This window comes from Tupaia chinensis, unplaced genomic scaffold, assembly GCF_000334495.1.
Source record: "Tupaia chinensis unplaced genomic scaffold, TupChi_1.0 Scaffold000424_1, whole genome shotgun sequence".
Classification (NCBI taxonomy): Eukaryota; Metazoa; Chordata; class Mammalia; order Scandentia; family Tupaiidae; genus Tupaia; species Tupaia belangeri.
Genome location: NW_006159929.1, coordinates 2817033 through 2840281, shown reverse-complemented (window position 1 = coordinate 2840281; position 23249 = coordinate 2817033). Strand labels below are relative to the sequence as shown.

General features: G+C 53.5%; 2 long non-coding RNA genes across 3 annotated transcripts in view; one reads left to right on the top strand and one right to left on the bottom strand.

Moving 5' to 3' along the window:
* The window catches only part of LOC102475413 (uncharacterized), a 93398-nt gene that overhangs the window by 33026 nt on the left and 37123 nt on the right, over positions 1-23249 (top strand). Inside the window, exon 1 of one of the 2 annotated variants that reach the window (XR_003550464.1) lies at positions 10707-10901. The exons of the other annotated variant lie outside the window; for it this stretch is intronic. This is a non-coding gene — a long non-coding RNA (uncharacterized LOC102475413). Of the gene's footprint in view, positions 1-10706; positions 10902-23249 lie in introns of those variants that run through there. 2 annotated transcript variants of the gene reach the window in all.
* Positions 2574-4787, bottom strand: LOC106735529 (uncharacterized). The gene is made up of 3 exons (XR_001370818.2): positions 4724-4787; positions 4277-4336; positions 2574-2667 (listed from the first exon to the last, which is right to left on the bottom strand). It is a non-coding gene; the product is annotated as an uncharacterized LOC106735529 (long non-coding RNA).

The following is a 23249-nucleotide window of genomic DNA, read 5'->3' as shown; positions in this document are numbered from 1 at the left end:
GCTCAGAGTCTAGGAGGGACTTGCTGAAAATACTTAAGCAATAAGTGAGATAGACTGGAATCTTACAAAAATGAAGTATTATGGTAGCTGAAATTGAGGGTAGATCTGAAGGCAGAGGTAGGGAGATTGTTCAGAAGGAGGTTGAAAAGCATATTGACCAGTGATGAGGATCTGAGTCAGGCCAGAGTGCAGGGCTCAGCAGTGCTCGAGCTCTAAGTGACAGATGACGCCAACTGCTGGTCCCTGTAAGTGATAGATTAAAGATGGCTGCACTTTTTGCTACTCCTCTTATTGAGAAGGAGAGTCTAATTTTGGACCTGAATGTGGCAGCGTGATGCGGGGGGAGGGGGGGCTTCAAAGCTGAGTCCTAAGGAGGTGCACAGTCTGTCCAGTCCGTCCTTAGCACACATAATCTGGGAGCTTGGAGCCACCCCAGGAGAAGTTCTGTTACCCAAGGCTGCCATGCTGCAGAGGCCGCATGTGAGGCATCTGGGGATGAGTCCTGAATGGTCTCTGTCTTCCAGACATCCTTACCAAGGCGCTACACAAGAGGGTGAAGCCAGCACGGAGCTTTCAGATGGCCCCATTCACCAGCCAAACACTTGAATGGCTGCTCCCCTTAAGCACATGACTAGAAGATTTGCCAGCTGAACCCTGTCTAAATTCCCGACCAACAAAATCGTGACATGGGGACCAGCGGGTAGTGTGCTGGTTAAGGCGCTGGACCCTCCCACATGGCCGACAGGGTTCGAGTCCTGGACCTGGTGGCTTGCTTTCTCACTTCCTCTCTCTCTCACTCTCACCCTCTGTCTCTCTCTGGTCAAATTTAAAAATCAATGAATGAATAAATAAAAAATAAACTAAATAATTATTTTTTAAAAATTGTGACATGTAACCAAGCCATTTTTGTTCCAAGTTTTGGAGTAATTTATTACACAGTCATGGATAAACTGGAACAGAATGGAAGACAGAGTCCCTTAGGACCAAAGCCAGTAGGTCTGACCCACTAGGCATAAGGAACACCTACCACCATAGGTGGAATCGAGGGATTTAACATCTAAATTGAGGTGCCAGATTCAGCGCATGAAACACACGAGTTGCCCAGCTAAATTTCATATGGGACATAGCTATACTAAACGCTCACTGTTTATCCCAAACTCAGTTCTAACTGCACATCTAGTAATCAGCGTGGCCACACTAATCCAACCAGGGACATGGCATGAATCAGGAGGGGTGGGGATCTAGAAAGACATCAGCCAGGGAGGGTCATGAGCAAGGGGCTCTGGGGTCAGACATCAAGGACCCAGAAATCTGGGCCAGGGAGCCCATAGCACTGCTGGTCTGGAGGGCCCATAGTGGGTCTGCATCCCAGTGGGGTGATGTTCTCTTGTCAGGTGTCTTGGTGGAAGCTGGGCCTGGGGCTCTCACTGGAGCCCCAGGCTATAAATGGTGCTGCTGACTGGGAGGGGCAGGGCAGGTTCCCTCTGCCCCTGACACGTGCCTCCTGTAGCATGCGAGGAATGTGGCCTGCTAAGCGCTCCCTGGTGGCTGGGTGCCCAGGCTGCTGCCCCACTGGGCCCCTCAGAGGAATCTCCTCCCCGTCTCATTGGCTGTCCTTGCAGAGGGCTATCTCACTAACCGCTCAGACCTCTCCTCCGTATCTCCAGAAATGCTGACGCGCTGGCTCTGTCTGGGGAGCTGTCTTCTGTCTGGGTATGCCATGGCTCCCCTGAGCAGGGCGGGGCCCCGACAGCAGGGATCCACTCCTCCCTCCTTTGGGGCTGGCAGAGTGAAGGCCCTGCCAAGCCTGGGATGCAGGAAGCCCCTGAGGGGACATATTCAGTTTGCCACCCTGGGGTCTGCCATTTCTGCCCAGCCTCTCCTCAGGAGGGTGGACTCCAGAGTAAACATGTGTAGAGCCTCAAAGCAGCCCTCTCTGTTCCTCAGCCTGCTAGGGGGAGCAGTCCCTCTGGAGTCCACATCCGGAGCTGCAGCCTCTGAGCTGGGGAAGCCCGAGGTTCTGGCCTGGGTGAGGAAGTCTCTTACAGTGACGGTTGTCTTTTGGAGATAGCCCTCTCTCTACAGCCTGCAGTGGCTCCCCATTGCTCACGCATCAGCATAAATGGCCCGTCCAGCTCACCTTGGCTATCTGTTTGCCCACTGACTTTTCTCTCACTTGTCCTAGACACACTGCTCGGGTCACGAGGCACCCCTTTCTCTCTGCCACTCCTGCATTGTTCAGACTCTACCTCTTGGTCAGGAAACCACTGGACTTGCTGCCATCTACTGAACACCAAGCTGGGTGCTCTGGGGGGCCCTGAGGAATGAGGGTTTCACCTGAGACAGGGAAGCGTGGTAGAGAGATAGGGGCTACCCTCTAGAATCTAGACTACCCAGTCTGTTGTGGCTGGTGAGTGAGTGACCCAGTGACATGGACAAGCCACCTATGGTTCTGAGCCTCCAGGGCCTCATTCTGAATTGTGGCCAATTTTTTTTTTTTTTTTCCTTTCTACCCACAGAGTGTGAGAACCAGGCGAGGGAGCAATTGTGCAAGCAGGGTGGCCACACTTTTCTTGTTTATTTGCTTGCTTGTCTTGAATATAAAACACCGCTCTGCAGAATTGGAGGATAAATGGTTCAATTCCAGCTGGGGGACTGGTGCAGGCTCTGTGGAGAAAGGACACAGGAGGTGGGCCTGAAAGAATAAGAAGGAATTTTCCCTGAAGATGAGATGAAGGAGAGTGTTTCAGATATGGACTGGCATGTGCAAAGCCACTGGGAAACGAGAGAGCCTGGCACATCGGGCCATCCAGACTGACCCCCAGGACATGCACAGGAGGTGGGAGCAGGGTGGAGGGTGCAGGAGGGGAGAGGTCACCTCGGGGTCATTGTGAGAAGGCCTCTGCATGTCAGTCCAGGGAGTCTGCACTTCGTCCCCTTGACAGCAGGGAGCCGAGGAGCCTTTTAGGAATGACATGATCAAAAGCATGGCTTGGCTCTTCTCGACACTGTTTCTGCTCCTCGCCCTCTCTTTAAATCTTGCACCGCTCTTTCCAAATGTTCCGGGCCTCCGACAGCCAATGCTCTCTGGGCTGACTGAGGTAGGGCTGCCTCCCACCTCCCCTTCTCTAGAGCTGGACCCCCAAACCCAGGGCTGGCTGGGTACCTCAAGTCAGTGACCAAGTCTTGCCGATCATCTGAGCACGCACGAATCGTGCTCCGGCTCTCATTCTGCGATGTTGGCATGAAAACACAAATGCCACCACAGCAGGGATTGCCCTGTGTCTGTGGGGTCAAACCAGCTCAGAAGGGCCAAGTCATGTCTCTATTTGATTTTCCAGGATTAGACTCGAGCTTAGTGACTACACCAAAAACAGCCCTCCTCCCTCTTCCATCGCCTTCGTAGCTGGAGCTGGCGGCCCTGGCCTGTTTGGATTTAAAAAAAAAAAAAAACACAGTTGTCTTGCAACTGCAATCGAAGAGCAAAATGCATAAAGGGGAGAGAAAAGAGGAGGTTGTAATTTGGGGCTCTCTGTGGACAGGGATGTGGTCAACTTATGAGTCCCATAATGATCCAGGGCTCCACCCACATTCGTAGTCTCCAGGAATTCTGTATGTGGAGCTTCAAGGTCTGGGGGGATCTTCTGGTTCTATCCTTCGTAAGGTGGAAACCGAGGCACAGTGTAGGAGGTGCCAAAGTACTACGGGGTCAGCACCAGAGCTGGTGAAGACCCTGCTCTTTGCTCCTGCTGGATGCATTTTCTTGGCCCCACGCTGGTTCTGTGCATGGGACAAGCTGAGCCAGGGAGAGCTGAGAGGGAAGATGCTGGGGTTGAAGGCTGAGAGGGAGAAGGGGAGAGTCCGTGAGAGACGCCAGTGAAAAGCTGAGATGAAGTGGGTGGAAGAGCCGGCTTAGATTTGGTCCAAAATTGTACACTGCTTGTTTCCAAAGCTGTGATGGTATCCCCAGGCACCCACTCACCCCCTAAAAAGGATGGCTCACCTCGCAAGACAATACATTTTCAATATTTTTAAAGGGTGGAGGGAGGAGCTGCCTGCTTAGGGCAGGGCCTGGGGAGGGTAGTTAAACATCAGTTAGGCACCCACTGTGTGCCAGGCTTCCACTTCACCTCCATCTCACCTCTGCTGAGTACCAGTTAGGTTCTGGGTCCTGAGGGCACAGCTGTGAAGGAAGACTCCTGTAATTTATGGGGAAGAGGGCCACCTACACAAATACTTCCAAAAGAATAATCCTCCTCATGGCAGAGCATCTTACCTTGAATGGGAGCAGGGGCAGTCAGGGAAGGCTTCCTGGAAGGAGAGGCACTGAGATAATCTTGAAAGATAAGAATGAATGAAATGGATTAAAAATGGAGAAGGGCACTGTAAGCAGATGGAAATGAGTGAACAAAATTAGAAAGACACAAAGCTCTGTAAACTGTTCATTGCTTTTCGTTGTGATAATTTATGCCCAGGCTCAGAGGGGAGGGAAAGGACGCTAGGGGTCTCAGAGGGGACAAGCCCTACAGCTTAGTGACCTTAGCAGTTTGCTGTCATCCTATCTTTCTTTTCTTTTTTTTAATTGCCAGAGTGCATGCATACTCTCCAGAGAGGGACAGAGAGACAGAAAAAAAGGAGAAAGCACGCCCTGATAGGGCATGGCCACTCTCTCACCCCTCCCTTCCATCTGTCCATCCTGTCAGGATTTGGGGCACATATGTACCTGCATGCAGTATGTCTTCCATACCTCTGGGGCTGGAATTTGAACTGTGGTCTGTCTTATAGGATCCGGCCTTCCTTAACCACTAGGCTACAAGCCTGGCCCCATCCTATGTATAGGTTTTGAGCTAGCAAGTGGCGTGTCTGGATATGAATTTGCAACAGTGACCGTGGCAGTAGTGTGGCAGCTGACTCAGGGTGAGCAGAGGTGAGGGGCAGGGCGGCTGTTGCAATAAGCAGGCAAGAGGCCATGAGGTCTTGACCTTGGGCTGTGGTACTGGTTGAAGGCTGAGAGGGAGAAGGGGAGAGTCCGTGAGAGACGCCAGTGAAAAGCTGAGATGAAGTGGGTGGAAGAGCCGGCTTAGATTTGGTCCAAAATTGTACACTGCTTGTTTCCAAAGCTGTGATGGTATCCCCAGGCACCCACTCACCCCCTAAAAAGGATGGCTCACCTCGCAAGACAATACATTTTCAATATTTTTAAAGGGTGGAGGGAGGAGCTGCCTGCTTAGGGCAGGGCCTGGGGAGGGTAGTTAAACATCAGTTAGGCACCCACTGTGTGCCAGGCTTCCACTTCACCTCCATCTCACCTCTGCTGAGTACCAGTTAGGTTCTGGGTCCTGAGGGCACAGCTGTGAAGGAAGACTCCTGTAATTTATGGGGAAGAGGGCCACCTACACAAATACTTCCAAAAGAATAATCCTCCTCATGGCAGAGCATCTTACCTTGAATGGGAGCAGGGGCAGTCAGGGAAGGCTTCCTGGAAGGAGAGGCACTGAGATAATCTTGAAAGATAAGAATGAATGAAATGGATTAAAAATGGAGAAGGGCACTGTAAGCAGATGGAAATGAGTGAACAAAATTAGAAAGACACAAAGCTCTGTAAACTGTTCATTGCTTTTCGTTGTGATAATTTATGCCCAGGCTCAGAGGGGAGGGAAAGGACGCTAGGGGTCTCAGAGGGGACAAGCCCTACAGCTTAGTGACCTTAGCAGTTTGCTGTCATCCTATCTTTCTTTTCTTTTTTTTAATTGCCAGAGTGCATGCATACTCTCCAGAGAGGGACAGAGAGACAGAAAAAAAGGAGAAAGCACGCCCTGATAGGGCATGGCCACTCTCTCACCCCTCCCTTCCATCTGTCCATCCTGTCAGGATTTGGGGCACATATGTACCTGCATGCAGTATGTCTTCCATACCTCTGGGGCTGGAATTTGAACTGTGGTCTGTCTTATAGGATCCGGCCTTCCTTAACCACTAGGCTACAAGCCTGGCCCCATCCTATGTATAGGTTTTGAGCTAGCAAGTGGCGTGTCTGGATATGAATTTGCAACAGTGACCGTGGCAGTAGTGTGGCAGCTGACTCAGGGTGAGCAGAGGTGAGGGGCAGGGCGGCTGTTGCAATAAGCAGGCAAGAGGCCATGAGGTCTTGACCTTGGGCTGTGGTACTGGACAGACAAGCGGGAGGAATGAATTGAGAAATTTGCGGGAGGTTAAGTTGTCAGGGACCCAGTGCCCGACTGGATGTGTGGGTGAGGGAGAGGGAGGAGTCCAGGCTGGCCTTGTGAGCTGGCTGAGCAGTGATGCAACCAGCCCAGGGGAATTCAGGGGTGGAGCAAACTCCAGGCTGATCCCAGGTTGAGACTGGGTGAGTCTCAGGTGCCCATGAGATGTTAAGGAAGCCAGAGGATCCCAGGCTGCAGCCGGAAACCTAGGGTCTGGCAGACAGGGAGAGGACAGAGTCAGACACGTAGCTGTGGAGAGGATGAGCACATGGCAGAGATGGAAACCACAGGTGTGGTCAGAAGGGAAAGGAAGATGGTGTCAAGGGGGAAGGGGGTCCATCCTTGGGAACTCTGACCTTTAGGGGACAGGTGGAGGAAGGGAGGGCCCCACAGGCGATTAGGGGTGATCAGAGACATAGGAGGTTATGCAGAAATGGTGTGGCCATGCTGGCCGCGTGAGGACATGGCAGCAGGTAACTACGCTGACTGCTGCAGAGCTGCTGATAGGAAAAGAGCTGAAAAAGGCCCGCCAGGGGAGACGAGGGCCAAGGAAAGTCTGCCTGGGATGGGACAGATGCGAGCACGTATGGAGGCTTGGTAGAGAGGGAAAGCCTTGGTATGGAGCCTTGGTATGGAGGGAGATCCTGTAGGCCCAGGAGAGAGGGGGTCATGGATGGAGGTCCTAGAGCAGTGGGCCCAGCACATAAGTGGATTTTCCGATGAGAAGAAGAGAGGCCTTTCCCTCTGATTCTAGATGGAGAGAAATCAGGATGGGGATGTTTGGACGTGGGGAAGGGACAGCAGGCCACACGGGAAGGCCTTCACATTCTTGAAGCCACATATCTCTGAGAGTCAAGGTAGGCAGAATGGACAGGGACCATGAAGAAGGGGGTGAATGTCATTGAGGCAAAGAGTCCCTGAGGGAAATGGAGAGGGAGGCTGGCCAGGGCAGGCCAGAGGACTTTGGAGTCATGCTGATGGGCCACTGAGACAGGAGACTCACTTGACATTGGTCTCCACTTTCACACATTGAGTTTTTGCCAGCCTGAGCTTACAGTGCAAGGATGGTGGTTGGGCTGTCTCTGGGTGACGCTTGGCTAGATGGATGAAAGGAAAGATGGTGTACCAAGGATTCATGGGTGCTGGCGAGAGGGTCATTCAGATGACCCAACCACTGGAACAGCTGGAGAATGTTGGACAGGGGAAAATGGAAGAAAAGGAGTGTTTGCCTGGTCCAGGGTAGGCCATGGAATTGGAGGCTGGACCCAGGTGGGAAGATGGCCCATGAAGAGGAGAGCTGAAGGTCTGGAAGGTCCAGGTGCTGGATGGACCACCCAAATGTACAAGCACGGGACATATTGCGTTATGATGTGCTCTCCCCCATGCTAAAGACCATGGGCTGAAGGCAAGCTTTGGAGGGGGAAGGAGAGACCGTGATCTAAGTGAAGAGGGGCTGGCTAGAGGTGAGCCGTGAGAGCCATGTGGAGAAGGTAGCCGAGTGGGGTGGCAGGAGTCTCAGCAGAAAAATCCCATCCTGTGGGGGTGATGGAATCACGGTCTGGAAACAGCCCTGGGATATGAAAGGGGTATGGGGACCTTGAAGAACACTCAAGAAAGAGAGGCGTAGAGACAGGAATAGCCTCCTCAAAGAGGTGAGGACAGAGAGGACAAGGGATACGCATCACAAACCCCCAGGTTTTCATCAAGAGGCCAAGTACAGAGAGGTTCTTAAAGAAAGCAGGATTCCAGAAGGGCCTGTGGGGAGGCTTGGGAAGGAAGGCAGGTCGAACTGGGGACAGCAAAGAGCAGAGGAGAGAGGTAACCCAGGGACAGGCACGTAGCAAGGGTGCAGGGTGAGACGTACAGTGCAACATTTCCAGAGGCAGGAGCCTGTGGGACAAGTAGGAGTTTCCGGTAAATAAAGCAAGCAAATGATCCGAGTGAGGGGACGAGTGGTCAGCAAGAGGGAACAGCCCATGCGAAGACCCACTCCTTCACACCACAAATACTCATGGAGGATTTCAGTGTCACGGTGACTGCCGTGCGTGGAATACTAAATAAAACAAAAGGACAGTCCCTACTTTTCTGGAGCTTACATTCCAACTGCTGATGGGGGAGGGGGCAGCAAAATCAAAACATGAGAAAATGTGAGTTTTAGAGTGTCTCAGAGTGTAACGAGGCCATGGCCAAAAGAAAAGGCAGAGCATATAAGAGAGGCCAGGAGTTGTGCAGATGGAGGGGGTGGGCAGACTGGGGGAATGGGGCAATTTACAGAAGGAGTTCAGGGAAGGCTCAGGTTCGGCCTGGGTCTGTGAGAAAGTTCACGTAGGCAGACAAGTGGGCAGCAGAGGTTGAGGATGTGTGTGCGTGCAGGGGCCCCCCTGGTTGCTCTGAAGGGTGTTATGTGGGAGAGTTTGCAGACAAGAAGATCTCGTCTCAAAAGATCGATGTTCGGTAAGAAGTGATGGGAAAAGAAAAGGACTAGCAGATGGTGTAATGGTTACGTTGCTGGACTCCCATGTAGTCAAGTGTGGTTCGAGCCCCAGACCTGGTGACTTAAACTCATGCTGGGCGCATGGACGTGTGTGCCCGAAATCCCGAAAGGAGACTGGGGAAAAAGGGTTATGGTGTAGCCAACCCCTTGGGGGATGATTTCTCGCTTTCTGTCTCTCTGACTCTCTCTGTATCTCTGGTGAGTGCACACACCCTATAGCACAAATCTAAAAAAAAAAAAAAAAAAAAAAGTGATGGGAAAAGGAAGAAGAAAAAAGAAAACGAATATTATGGGCACAAGTTAAGGGCCAGACACTGCACTAGGGGCAGCCTTTTTAGTCAGCGCTATGACCCCTCATGACAACCTGGCGTGTTAGGAAGAAACTGTCCTCTTTTGTCCCTATATGAGCACGCACTAACACTCAATGCTGTCCTGAACGCTTTGCCTGGGTTTTCTTATTGCATCCTCCTGGCCCCTAATGAGGTCCCTGTCATCATCTCCATTTCCTGATGACAAGTCTGAGGCTCTGAAGAGTCAGCACAGAAGCTAAGACCATAGGCCAGGGAGCCAGCCGGGCAGTCTGTGTGACTCTGGGCAGTTTCTTAACCTTTCTGGGCTCAGCTTCCTTATCTGGAAATGACGATAATAAGAGCACTTGCCTTACCGGGCTGTGCTGAGGATTACATGGGTAATGAGCGTGAAGCCTGCAGAACAGCCCCCTGCACATAGGAGGCGCTGTGCAAGGGTGCACTGTGGTTATCTTCCAGGTCACTTAGGAGCGGGAGAGGGTTTGAGACCAGACCCTTGCCTTGTGTGGCTCTGGATGGGCGGTCCTAGGCCAGGGAGGAAGGAGCTGTGTGTCTCCACCGGCCTGATCCTTTGCTGCAGGCATGTGACATATTGTGGCGTGATGTGTTTTCCCCTCATGGTGCAAGACGTGACTCAGAGGGGATGCTGGGGAAATGAGTTCCTTGGATTTGCCCACCTCATCGCCCCTGCATTCTTTTGAATTTCTCTGAATCAGACTTTATATCTGGCTCTGCCATTCACCAGCCCTATTTATGCAGACCCCCCACCCCCCATTTTCGACCTGCTCAACAGCCATAGAGATTCCTCTTTGGCCCCAGGGAGGGGAGCGAAAGACAGGAGAGGAGGGAAAAAGAAAGAAAGAAAAAGGAAAGGAGAAAAGAGCCAGCAACAATCAAAACAACCTTTTTCTCCCTGTGTAATCTGGGCAGCTTCCAGGAGGATAATGTCTCTCCACCGTGGATCGCCCCCTCCCTCGCAGGCTGTTTTCACAGGAAGCAAATCCTGGAGCATTTTCAATGTGCCCCTCGAGGCAGAACAATGAGGCCCTTGAAGCCTCGGAACCCGCGCTTCCTCCAGTTATCCGGAGCCTCCGCCGAGTCCCCTCTGGGGCCAGCGCGGGGAGGCTGGGGCGCGGAGGGACACCAGGGCCATCCCTGGGAATTGGGGGAGGAGGCCGGTCCGCAGGGTGTAGCTGAGCCGCACGGGGGAAGCCCATTAGCCAAATAATAGGTTTGGATCCGACTGTTTTGCCAAGGTACCCGGCATTTACCCGGCTCCCCGATTGGGGGCGGGGAGCTGGGAGGAGGCGGCAAGGATCCAATTACCGCTGCTCCAGCCCCGTCGCCTGGAGGTTGCGAAGGGCCGGGTAGGATGGGGAGGGGCGGGCGGGAGGAGCGCGGATCCCGCGCGCAGGACCCGGGCTGGCCGGCGGCTCCTCCCGCCGCGGCCGGCTCAGCTGCCTCATTGTTTATTGTGGAGCCCGCCTCTCCCCCTTCTCGTTCCCCTCCCTCGCTCCCGCCCTCCCTGCCTCCCGCTTCTTTCTTCCCTCCTCCCGAAAGAAAGAAGAGCCAGTCTGTGGAGACGAATGAGTCATGAATAAACAAACAGCGTGGGGGGGAGCTGTCACTCCGAGCTGACTTCCTGGCCGCGCTCCGCGCCGCGACCTCCTGGCGGGGCACAGAAGCCAGGCTGGCTGCGGACGGCTGAAGCTGCAGGGCCGGGCCGGCGCTTGGACTGCGCCTTTGGCAGGGAGCCGGGCCCGGGAGGGCACAGGACCCGAGTCCCCAGGCCTGTCCTTGATCACAGGCCTCCCGAGCATCACAGCCCTCATGTGATACGATGTTCCCTAACCTGGATGTACACGCAAGCCGGGGGTTGTGAGTCACATTCCTTGGGCCTGCCAGAAGCTGACACCGCAGGCAGGCCGTGCGCGTGGAGTGGCTTTGCCTGCTGGGGCTTCTCTCGGCGCGTCTGTGTGTGCTGAGTACTGCAGAGCTGTGTGCGGCAGAAGCTGGGCCCCTGCAGGGATGTGTATGCATGGCCCGGTGCGGGGTGCATGTGCAGTCAGTCTGGCATGTAGGATACACCAGTGCGTGCCCATGGCTGGGCTGGTGGTGGTGGTGGTGGTGTGTGTGTGTGCGCGCGCGTGTGTGTGGTGGCCATTTTCCTGACTGAATTTGCTTCTGCCACTTTACAATTTGATATTCTTTGTGCTCAGCTCTTTTCCACTTGTCCTTTTTTTTTTTCTCCCTTATGTGACCCTGTGGGTCATTTGGGGCCATCTCTCCCCATTAGTGAGGCCTCAGGGCCCCAGCGGACCTCCAGGGCCTGGCCCGGATGGCCTCAGCATCCAGCCAGCTGTGGCCACACACAGGCTGACAGCGCTGACTCATGCCTGGCGAGAGCTGAGTCTGAGCCAAGTCTGACCAGAGCCCAGCCTGGGCGAGCACCCTCTGTATGGAGACACCTCGGCTTGGCATATGGGAGCCTTTGTGGGCTCCTGTATTTGGGGACAAGGCGTGGGCCAGTCAGACATTCTGGGGGCTCGTGACTGCCTGGTGTCAGAGACATAGGAAGGAATAAGTCATTTCTGGCTTCCCTGGCAACCACACCTCCTCACATGGGTCCACCCAGGCCAGTGCAACGCAGTTGGCTGGGCCTTGGGGAAGAAGGTTGATGAGGCAAGGCTGTGCCTCACGCACAGTGGGCCCCTGCTGCTTGGCTGGGTCAGCACCCTGCCAGCCCTGGCCCTCTCCATTAGGCCGGCCCTGGCTCCTGATGTCCCTGGCTCTGGGTTGCATATCTGCATGTGGAACAGAGCCCCCTGACGCAGAAGCAGGGGGTGGGTTTGCTGCCTTCCCCATTATGTCTCACTGCTGCAGCACTGCCGGTGACTGCTGTTGGAATTGAAGCCCTATCGGGGAGGCAGGCTAGTGAGAAGGGGAGCAGCAGTCTGGCCCTGGTCATTTCCCTGCCTCCTTCCCATCCTTCAGCTGGCTGGCAATATGGGAGAGTAGATTCAGCACAGGTTGGGCCAGGTAAACGGGCTCATGGCCTTCATTTTCTAGTCCTGTGACTTAGGGCAAATCACTCGACCTCTCGAAACCCCTCTTTCCTCCTCTTTAACATGTACATATTGACCCCTAATGGAGAGGTTGCAAAAACGAGAGAGAATGCCTATGAGCCCTGGGGCTCAGGAATGGGGAATTTACTCTCTGTCCACTCCCAGACTTGTACTTTGCCTGATCATCAGGGCCCAGAATTTTACCTGTTCAAGTTTGTTTGTCCTCTGACCAGAGAAGTGCTGGGTGGGCCCTGTAGGCCTTGGGTGGAATTTGAGACCTCCGAAGCAGTCCCACACAATAGGTGGGGATCTCTGAGTTCCCGGGTAGTGTAGGGGCTGGGCCGGCCTTTAGAGCTAGTCTAGGAAGGCTAACCGGGACCCATGGTTTCTTTCTGGGGCTTGCTAGCCGTATACCAGGCTCATATGTCTACAAGGCATCTGTGGGCTGGAGCTGAGCAACAGGGGCCCTTTTAGGCCATATTATGTGCCCTCTGGTTTACCACAATTTCCACCACTCCCTATTGCACAAGGTCTCAAACTTGAGCAGGCAAGAAAATCACCTGGAGGGTTTATGAAAACAGATTTTTTTTATACCACACCTGAGTTTATGTTTCAGTGGGTCTGGGGTAGGTCTGAGAATTTACCTGAGAATGTCTAACAAGTTCCCAGGTGCAGCTGATGTCTGGCACAGGACCCACTTTGAGAACTACTGGGCCACCCAATGCTGAGGCTGATGTATCTTCATACCTGGCCTGTTGTTTTCCCATGAAGTGGGGAGTATTTCTCTATATTTGTAACTTTAGCAAAAGTAGTTCAACAAAGAAGGACAGAGAATATCATTAGTTCTAGCAAAATGGAGAAGTACTATTTCTTTGGGGATGTGAAAGATATTCCCTTGTTTATATGAAAACAGTTCGCATATACGGTCATGAGTAGCATAAGGACAGGGACACATTCTAAGAAATGCATCACTGAATAGTTTCATTGTATGAACATCATGGAGTGTAGTTACGCAGACCTAGACAGTACAGCCTACTCCACACCGACGGTATACAGTGTGGCCTCGGATCATCTTTTGGGATGGCCATCATCTACGTGGTCCATCGTGGACTGGAATGTCATCATGCAGCCCGTGACTGTATATCAATGCAATGGAAGGTCCACAGTGATGTCGGCTCTGAGCATGACTTGAGGACCATGTCCCACTGCTGTTGTCTCTTGGCCAGAGATGTTCTTTCATTTCTTTCCTTCCTTCAAACATTTTTTTTATTGATTGATTCATTTGTTGTGATTTTCAAGCTGCCAGGTCTGGGACTCAAACCGCTGTCAACCATGTGGGAATCCAGTGTCCTAATCACCATGCCACCTGTTGGCTGGGCCAGAGTCTTTCACTTGCCCACCTTGCTCACTTTATCTGCTCGGCCTGCAGGTGTGAGGGTGTAGCCCCTGCCTACCACAGTGTATGCTCTAACTGGACAACCACGACGACCCTATTGCTGGGCTGAGTTAGATTATGGAGACAGAGTGAACAAGACAAACCCAGTCCCTACCTTCATGGGGCTCACAGACCACTGGGACAGACACACAAGACAATGTGGATCCATCCATAAAACAGGGAATTACAAGTTGTGGTGATAATTGGGGTGCTGAGAGGAGTGTAATGGGGTAGGTGGTGGTCCCCTTTAGTCTGTGTGGTCAGAGAATGTCCTCATCCTCTGTTGAGGAGGATGGAAAGCAAGTGCAACCCTGGGCCAAGTCTGCTTTTAGTCCTGAGCCCTGGAATCTTAGGCTCGAATGCCGGCTCTAGGGATCACTTCCCTCTGACCTGTCCCAGCTCTCTCGGTTCACCTGCTTCAAAACCCAGCTCACTGTTCACCAAACACAGGAGACATTCTTAGCCCTCTGACCCACCCAGGCTGCTCTCTGTCATTGCTCCCCTCTCCTCTGACGGTCCGCTCTGACTGTGGCTCCACTCCATGAGGCCTACTCCACAGAGTTGTATGTTATCTCTTAACAACTTCATGAGGCTCCACTAGGCTCAGGGGGCTGTGCCACCCCCTGGCAAGCTACTTCACCGCTATGGACCTCAGAACCTGCATGATATTTTGTCCTTCTCATGTATAGAGGAGAAGCTCAATCAATGCATTCAGTGTTCCCCACTTCCTAGCTGGCCTGGCAAAAATATGGGTCAAAGGGTGGGACTTTCCCTTCCTCCTGCATTTCCTTACAGAGCCCAGCCTAAGGCTGTGCACGGAACGGGACTGGGGACGGACACATCTCAGGTTTGCATCTACTAAAATGCCCAAAGAATCTTGCCCAGATACGGCACACTGTGGCACATTCTTCCCCATTATGCTCACAGCAGACATCACTGAACAATCACTAAACAACCACTGAGCCTACACGTAGCACCAGAACCCTTCTGCACACAGTCCTCTAGAAAACTGATGCCAAAGGAATGGGAGCTGACTAGTGAGATGAAATTGATGAGCCACTGCTGATTTAGGAAGAGGTCTAACACCGGAGGGTCTCATGTGGCCTCCTGAGGAAGCAGAAATCTGGGATATGGACCTAGGGAGGGAGTTTAGGCATCTGAGCTGGGCATGGAGGTAGGGGATAAAGTGGTCTTTTAGCTAACGAGCTATGGGAAGTTGTTGGGCAGTGGGCAGGGGTCAAGTCCAACCAGGATGTCTCTAAAACAGGGAGTATGAGGTATGAGGCAATGGGGCAGAAGTGAGGACCAAGACAGAGCTGGGTTCAGAGGGGGTGGGTCCTGCTGGAGATCCCCCAGGGCCGGCAAATGCTTCCCCCATGCTCCTGAAAGGGAAGGCATGAGCAAGCACAGCTGAATGAAGCCTGTCCTCCCACAGCAACCGGACTGAAGTGCCAGCCTCCCAAAGGTTAGGATGCACTTCCCTCAGCCCAAGTTGCAAGCAGAGGTGGCCCAGGGTGCCTTGAGGATTTCTTTGTAAGCAAAAGTAGCTTTTATGGAGGTCGCATGTGGATGTTTATGTCCTGGGAACTGCAGTGTATTTGACAAGAGGTGGTCAAAGCCATGGTGGGGGTCAGGATTTCCAAAGAATTGTCAGGATGTCTTATAGCCCTCTTCTGTGCCCATAGCAGGACCTGGCTCCCAGGGCTCTGGACCCTGAGACTGGGAGTCGGTCTGCACAGAGTGGAGTGACACTGAGCTGAAGGGAAGGCCACATCTTACCACACCCTTCAGTGTCTGTTGGGTCCTGAGCCTGGGATGCAAGGGACCTTGGGTGGTTCTGGAGCTGAGGCCCTAGTAGCCCCTGAGAATACCGGGTACTCTGGCTGCTGGGCACTGCTCGCCATTTCCCAAATGCCACTGGTAAGAACCACTGCCTTTGCTGGCCCATTCTCCATGCCCTGAGTTTCTGTGTCTGCTCCATTTTGGCCTGTTCAAAGTCCTCTTGGTTCTGAAGCTTCCACACCAGGGCAACTCTTCCAGGAAGCATTGCCTGGAGAAAACCGGGTGTCCAGGTGCCCTGGGCTCTCCTGACTGCTGTCCTCATGGGCTCTGTGGTCCAGAATGAGTGTTGGTAAGAAACTGGGGCCACCACACTCTCTGCAGGCTGGAAAGGCAGATGAGGGGCCCGTGGCTTTAGGACCAGGCCTCATGGGGCCATATGAGCAGCTCTGCAGCTGTTATGGGGGATGTCTGGCCCTCATGGGAACCCTAGCCTCTTTGGGGAGAGTGGAGTTGTTCATCACAAGGTCAAGGCAACACATCTGGGTCTGTATCCTGCAGGGAGAGACAGACCCAGCCTTTCCCTCCACGACCTTTCCTGCCTAGCTTTAGGGCTCAGACAGTAGGCTTGGAAATGCACGGCATGTGGTGGGCACCAGGGGTATGCACCCCATCTGGATGTGTGGGATCTGTACTAATTCAGCCCCTCAGAGTTGCAATGTCCTCACCTACAAAATGGGACACTTGTTTCCATCTCTTAAGATCACTGTGGGGAACCAGCAGTTAGCATAATGTCTATGTCGCTGGACTCCCACGTAGTCGACCGCGGTTTGCGTCCCGGACCCGGTGGCTTAAAACTCACGCCGGGCGCGTGTGCATGTGTGCCCAAGATCCCAGGAGGAGAATGGAGGAGAAGGGATTGCGGCGTGACCATCCCCCCTGGTGGGTGATTTCTCTCTTTCTGTCTCTATGTCTCTCTGTCTGTCTGGCGAGCGCATGTGCCCTATAGCGAAAAAACCTCTCCAAAAAAAAAAAAAAAAAAAAAAGGATCACTGTGGAATAAGATAAACCAATATGTGCATTCCCTCCCGCCTTGAGTTTGTTCTGCCCAAAATATTTTCCCCGTCTTCTTTGCCTAAATAGCTCCTGTTCATTCTTCAGAAGATCTAAGCTTACCGAGCACATGTGCGTGTGTGCCCAAGATCCCACGAGGAGAATGGAGGGGATTGTGGAATGGCCATCACCCTGGGGAGGTGATTTCTCACTTTCTGTCTCTCCGTCTCTGTCTTTCTGGCGAGGACACGCGGAAACCTCTCAGAAAAAAAAAAAAAAAGAAGAAAAAGAAAAAGAAGATCTCTAAGCTTAATGTCAACTCCTCCAGGAAGCCCTCTCTGGTCAGGTTCCTCCACTGTGAGGTCCCGATCTCTTCTCCCCTGGCTCTTATTTGTGTGTGTTATCTCATCTGTTTAGTGATCTCCTCCCCCATTAGGCTATGAGCTCCATGAGGGCAGGAGCCATCGTGCTTTATCCCTCACTGTGTCCCTGTACCCAGCCTAAGGCCTGGCACTTCCAGGGCAATCAGGGACTACTTGCTGAGAAAATTACACCTTGAAAGTGGCTTCTATAGGCCCAACACATTGCAGTTCCTTGTATCAAGCGTGGCCCCCAGCGGCTGTGCAACCACCTCTCATTCCAGGCTGCCCATGCATGCAGTGGTGCCAGCAGGCTCTGCATGAGCCTGTGCCAGGTTGCATCCCAGGAAGTGCCTGCCTGCCCATGCTGGGCTTTTGCTGTCCTCTCAGACCCTGCTGCAGCGAGGGTGGGAGGAAAGCCTGCTGAGGTGTGCCTGAGCCTGAGTTCTCAGTGCTGGTCACTGTTGGAAAGGAAGCCCGTGTGTACAGCCTCCCGGGATTCCTCCCAACCACCATCTCCAGTTTACAATGGAGGGAGGGAAGGTGGACAGTTTGAGCCTGCACACTGGCTGCTTTGCTCCCTGGTGATGTCCCCTGGGCTACCCCTAAGCCCCAGCTAAGAGGGTGGGTCTGTGCTCACTGAGGTCTCTGTGCTCAGCTGGATTGTGGGGTCCTTGTCCATACAACTTCAGACTGGGCCTGGCTTTTGTATCCACTTCTACTCTTACGCCTCGTGCTCATGTCCTCTTTTTATGCCATCTTCGTCCTGGATCTTCTATTTCCCTCCTCGGGTCTCGATTTCTTCATCTGTCAAGTGGAAACGAGAGTTTTGTGAGATGGGGACTACTGTGAGACTTGAGTGGAATAACTAGCAGTCACAGCGCTTTACAGTTTGTAGTGTCTGGTCAGGTTTGTTTTCCTGGTGGGATTCAGAGTCCCTTCTCTGGAGAAATGGAAGATGGAAACCCGCCTGTGAATGTTCAGGGTGCACGGTGTGGGTACAACTCTAGGGGGCACCACTCTCATGGCTACGATGTATATGCTGCCTCTCACAGCTAGGGTGAGGTGGCAGTTTTGTGGTCTAGGGTGGACGGGCCGCCGATAATGAGCTCTGCCCAGTGTTTGGGGGAGACAGGGTCTGGAGTGGTCTATCTGCACCCCTTGAATCAATTACTAGTGCTCAGGGCTCCCAGAGAAGCCCTGCGCCCTGTGCCCTGCTCAGGAAATGGCCTGGATGGCAGGAAGAACGGGTGCCCATGAGGGGCCACACCTGCCTGTCTGCTCACACATGCACGCTTGTACCTACACCCACGTGCATCACCTGTACAGACTTTAGACTGACCCCTCACTCACAGGCACCTGGGTGTCTCATGTCACTTCTATGTCAGACACATGGAAAAATGATCCCCAAGCAACTTCTAGGAAGAATATTCTTTCTCCCCTCTCACCATCTCACCGTCTCTCTATTTTTTTAAGATTTTTTTTTTCTCTCCATAGAGTATGTGTGCTTTTCAGAGAGAAAGCCAGTAAGAGGAAAAGTGAGAAATCACTCCCTGGGGGATGGTCACACCTCACTCCCTTTTCCTCCATTCTCCTCCTGGGATTTTGGGCATGCACACACATGTGCCCAGTGTGATTTCCAAGCCCTGGGACTCAAACCATGCTTGGCTACATGGGAGTGCCGCACCTTAACCACCAAACCACCTGCTGGCCTCAATCACCATCTCCATTTTACAAACTGGGAAACTGAGGCTAGAGAAAGAGGCCTGTCTGGGGCCCCACAGCCAAGTAGGGACAGAGCCAGGCTCAGCAAGTGTGACACCAGGATGCCCTTATGTGTGTCCCAGGTTTTCCAGGGAGGTGACTTGGGTCTGCCAGGGAGTGTGATGACAATGCTCTCTTTTCAGCCGGCATCCCCATTTTATAGACTGAAAAACTGGCTTGGCCATCATCACATTCAAAGGCGCTCTGGTCCCACACCATGCAGAGTCCAGACGCCCAGGCTCTGAGCCGGAGCCCTGGGCTGTGGGTTCGGCCCCACGCTGTTGGGAATTTCCAGGTCTGCAGCTGCTGAGGGGAAGCAAATCTCATTCAAACTGTAGCTTAAAAATAAAAAAGGGAACTTAGTAAACAGGGCTCCTGCAGAAGTGGGGGGCCAACCTCTCTCTGCAGCCATCCACTTGGACTTCCTGCCACGAGGGCCCTGCCCCCAGCCCTGCTGACACAGGCTCTCTCCTGGCCTCTCACCTCCTAGCCCTCTCCACCCTCCCACTGGCAGGCTCCAGTAACAAGATGCCCTTTGTGTGCTGGGTTGGGCGGAGGAGGGGGCTGTGGGCAGGCTCCTGCAATGCTTCTTGCTGCTGAGTCACAGCTCCCTGCTGGGCTCTGGGGACAGAGAGTCGTAGGTGACTGGCCAGGTGGCACAGAGCCCAAGACCTTGGAGATGACCTCGGACAACCCCTTCCTTGTGCGAGTAGGGAAATTGAGGCTCAGAGAGGAGAAGGAGCCCTCTCAGGCTTTCCTGGGGACCAACACCAAGACGGGGCATCTCTTCCTGTGGTCTAGTGGCCCTTGGGCTGGTCGTATGGTCATAATAGTGTCTTACCTCTCCCCAGAATGGCTCGTCTGTGTGTCCACGTGCACACGTGTTCACATTTCTCTTAGACCATTCGAGGGTGCAACCATGTAGGCGTGGTTTGTGTGATTTGATGTGCGATGTGTCTTCTTCCAGAGACACCCAGGCTTGTCAACAGCACTGCCTCCTCTATCGACCTTTTGGAGCTTACCTGAGTTATTTTTGCCCATAGTGGATGCCCTACCTAGAAAGTGCCTATGATGGGCAGCTCGTTACCTGACATGTCGCCCCCCTGAACCCAAGGCGTTGGGGATGGTACACTGTTGTGTGAGATCAGTGGGAGCTTGGTCACTACTGTGGGTGGTTGGCTTTGGACCCAGGCTGCCTGAATTGAATCCTGGCTTTGTCATTTCCTAGCTCTGTGAGACTTCTTTTTAAGTCTCTATGTTCTCATCTGTAAAATGGGGATAATAATAACTTTGCCTCACAGTTATTACAAGGATTGAGTTGGCGAAGCTTTTAGAATAGTTGGGCCTGGCCCACAGTGAAGTCATATGCAGAGGAAGCTTGAGCCCACATGGCTGACCAGGGTTTGAGTCCCATCTGCAGTTCTGGCAGCCTGGAAAACACACCGACTATGCATGTGTGCCCAGAATCCTGGCAGGATGGAGAACTGAAGGAAAGGGATTGCGGTGTGACCAGACCCCTTTGGGGTGCACACACGTGCATACTCTTGCTCCCATTTTCTCGCTCTCTCTTTTTTAAGATTCTCTGCAGCTCCCTACAAAAAACATAGTGTATAGCAGGCCTTTAAGGAATATCAGCTATTGTTATTGCTGTTATTATTATTATTATTCTCGGACTCAAGGAAGCCCACTGAACAGTGAAGGCCTGGAGGTGACAGGGCTTACGTGTCTGGCAGCAGAAGGCCTTTTTCCTTCTTTCACTGACAAGCAGAGAGGGAAGAGTGGGGTCTCTCCCTGGGGGGAGTTGCCCATTCTGGGCTGTGCTCACAGAGTGGTGGCCTGTGGCCAGGTCTGTGCAGTTTGGGACTGCCCTGGCTTCCCAGCCAGTGTGATGGCCAGGCCCAGGCGGCTCTCTAGGCAGGTTGCAGGCTGCTGGGCAGCCGCTCCTTCCTCCCTGTCGGCCCTGGGTGCTTGGTGGCGGTGGGCTTCCTGTTGCTGCTGCTGTGACGCCCCGCCTCGTGCCGGGTCAGCCATCTGGGCCTGAGGGCTGGGCCAGGGGGCCCGCCAGCCATCTGCCTGCTTGGCGCTGGCTGCTTCCGAAAGGCAGCAGGGCACTGCGGGGAGCTGGCTGTAGGTGGAGGCCTCTGAGGCCAGTCTCTGACTAGGCAGCCTGTGGGGCCCCAAGCTGCCATTCGGAGGCTGGTCCCCACAGCCTCCTGCCCAATACTCCCATACTCCTATGGGAAGCCTGGAGTCAGGAAAAAGCCTGGCTGTCTAACCTGCCACTCAGGGACAGCCCTGAGACCTTAAGGAAGTCCCACCCTTCCAGGCTTCAGGCTTTGCATCTGTATGGTGAGCAGGCCGGGCTCTAGGGGCCCAGGCCTCTGTCCAGCCAGTGCTGCTTCTATGCCCAGAGAGGCCTGGGGGCCCCCAGGGAGCTATGGATGGTTTCTACCTATGACCTTTTCTCCCAGCTCTGACCCTGGGGCAGGCTCCAGGCCAACCATGAAATTATGTGCATCCCTAAACAACGAGGGCAGGCTAGGTCCGGAGCTGGGATGCTTACTCAGCTGCAGCCCAGCTCTTCCTCCTTGCCTGGTGGATGCAGGGTGCCAAGGCACTGAGCAACACCTCCCCAGAGGGTGGGAAGCTGGCCAAGACTGAGGAGGCGGTTTCTCACTCATTCATTCATTAGATTACTGATCGTCAGTGTCATGCAGAACCCCATGCCAGGCCCAGGAGGTGTGATGGTAAACACGACAGTCAAAGGAGATACATCTGTGACCTGTCCCATATGTATGTATGTATGTATGTATGCATGCACGTATAATCTACTATAGGGCACATGAGCTTGCTGGAAAGAGAGAAAGTAAGAAAGCACCACCCGAGAGGCGGCCACACCGCAATGGCTTGTCTTCCATTCTCCTTTGGGGATTTTGGGCATGCACGCACACATGCCTGGAGTGTTTCCAAGCCACTGGGTCTGGTACTCAAACCACCCAGTCAGCCAGGTGGGATCCAGCTGCCTTAACCTCCATACTACCTGGCTGGCCCAATCTTTCTTTTATAACACTGTGATCAGCTCTGTGGTGGGATGACCTAGCAGGTACTCCCCCAGCCCAGAGTCCAGGAAAAGCCACTGAGAGGCGGCAACTGAGACCTGCAGGGAAAGCTGGAGTAAGTGAGGGGGTTGGGTTCAGTTTAGTATCCATAATCACCTTATGAGACAGGTAATTACTGTCCCACTGGGTGGATGAGGAAACTGACTCTCAAAGAAATAACTACATATACAGCTTTCTCAGGGTCACCCTAACCCTAATCGTGGCATGGCAGAGCTGGGATCTGAACTCTTGTCTATCTGACTCTAGACTTCACTGGGCTCCTCCTCGCCTTCTCCAGCTAACCGAATGCCGCTGACCTCTCTGGTGGAGTTGGGGCTCTGAAGGATGTCCTGAAAAGGGGGCACCACCTCCTTTGACTGAGAAAGGGGAGGGTTGTGGGGGCATGCCCCGGATGTGCCCTCCTCATTCACTTGTCCAGGGGCAGAGCACTGCCTGTGCTTCCGACTCCTAGCAGAGCTCCGGGGAGCCAGAAAAATTCTGTACTGCTGTCTGCAGCACAGCCTGGGCCAATTGCTGGCCACCTGGGGTAGGGGACCCTGGACTGGGGGAACCACTGGTCTGGGGCAACACAGCCCACAGGGCACCAAGAGTCCCAGTCCTAGTTAACTGTGGACACTGTCGCCTGGCCCCTTGGTTTCTTCACTGGGCTAAATTACTGGAAGGGACTGGGTCCCAGAGTCCTGGGCAGACATGTGTGATCAAGAAGGCGCGACCAGGGACACCCCTTCCCCTAGTTCTCTCCTTGTGCGAGGTGGCCCCACCATCACCCTGAGTTACTCCTGACACCTGCTCACAGTGTAGCTCTGGCTACCTAGAGCCCAGATTTCTTCGTGCCTCAGCCCCTCCCCACTCCGTCCCCACCCACATCCTTATCCTGTCCACCAACGTGCTCGCTGGCTTCCTCTTCAGGCTTCATGTGTCTGTGCCTGCCCTGTGCAGCACTCTGTATAAGTCTGCCAGAAGGAGACCCACAGCCAGAGTCAGATCATGGTGCTCCCCTGTGAACCCTGCCCCGGGGACCCCTGGCTTTCTGTTCCCTCCCAGCCCCAATGCCTCAATGTCCCATGCTCCTTGCTCCTCCTCTAAGTTGCTCCCAGCCTTTGCAGGGCCTTCCTGCTGCCTGCATTCTCTTGCCCTGGACTCTGCGCACAGCGCCTTTTCACCCAGGTTCGAGGCCTAGTGTCGTCTCCCTTCTTCCCAACTCACTCCCTAGCCCATGACTCTCCTTTCTGTCATCCCTGTTTCTTGATCTTTGGAGTCCCAAGGGGAATGTACATGGCAAGATGCAAGGACACTTCCTGTCTCTTTCATTCTGTGCCCCAGGGCCCAGGCTGGAGCTGAGCAAGTGCTCAAGAGATGCATTGAATGGGTAAATTTCAGGATGTTGCAAATTCCCAGGGGAAAGGGCTTTGGTCCTTTTCATGACTGGATGGATCTTGGAAACTCCTTTGCATTTTCAGAGTCTTCCTGGTCAGCTTGTTAGTGCTCCTTTGCAAGGGATTGGAGTGGGCGGAGACAGCACTTTACATCTCTAGGCAGCTTGGACAGTTAGATGTGCTTATTCTCACCTTGAACCTACTTTTCAGTGACTTTCCCTGGCCCTGGCTCAGTGAGCGGAGCCTGACACCTCTGCAGAAACTTCTCTCTAATGT